We start from the raw sequence: 1,081 nt of genomic DNA, 5'->3' as shown, positions 1-1,081 counted from the left end.
AGCAAATCAATTGTGAGTATCTGAAGAGTTTTGATCTTCCATAATTATTTTTGTCAACGAATTAATTTTTTATGGTTACTTTTGGTGGTTTAGTCAACTTAATATGGTCATGGGCTCATTGCTCTTTTATCCTTCTTAAATTAAAGAGAAAATTATTTTTTCTTTAATTTTGTGGAAGTGCAACATATTTTATATATAATTGGATAATTTTTTTTAGAAGACTCGTTCATGCGACCAATATAAAAAGATAATTATTTTAGTAAAGTTATCTAAATGAACTATTTGGATGAGAGAGACGAAAACTCTTTCTAAACCTTCTCGAACAAGTTGGTAGAAGTATCTATAAAAAATTCTGACACTCAAATAATTTTTGGTTCAAAAAGTATAAAAATTAGGATTAGGTTACATGCTTGTGACATTTATTATGTCTTCTATTTATAATATTTAAAAGATGATAATCAAAAAATTTTGAAGGATTCGTATAAGAAATGCATGAGATTTAATATAGATATTATTTTGATTATGCCTTCTATAAGATAACACAGGCTTGGAGATTCTTTTGGACAAATCATGGTTCAGGACCTAATTTAAAAGTTGGACCGTAATAATCCCCCTACTTGGGAGTTAATTACCTCATAAGATTAAGTATGGATATGATTTTGATTACTTCTTCTCTCTTTTAATTTGCTTTCTTACACTCAAAACACTCACTCTTGAGATTTTGTTTTTTTTTTATAACACAATTCTCTTTTTTTATTTTGTTTTTTACAATTTAACCGTGATTGCTCTAAGTATAGTTGGTGTTTTTTTTTATAAAATGAAACCAATAGAAGAAGATAGTTGACAATAATAATTAGAACAAAAAGAAAAAAATTGAAAAAGTAAGGAAACGATGTCACGAAACTTCAAATGGGGATAAATGATAAATAAGAGTAGAGTAAATAGTCAAATTGGTCCCCGAAAGATAGTCCGATCTCCAAACTAGTCCCCGTAAGAAAAAGATAATAAAAATTGTCTCCGAAAATTTTAAAATTAGTAACGTTAGTAGGGGTGGCAAAGCGGGCCGGACCGCCCCAACCCG

This window comes from Arachis ipaensis, chromosome B03, assembly GCF_000816755.2.
Source record: "Arachis ipaensis cultivar K30076 chromosome B03, Araip1.1, whole genome shotgun sequence".
NCBI classification, from domain to species: domain Eukaryota; kingdom Viridiplantae; phylum Streptophyta; class Magnoliopsida; order Fabales; family Fabaceae; genus Arachis; species Arachis ipaensis.
Note: the sequence above shows the minus strand (reverse complement) of the source record.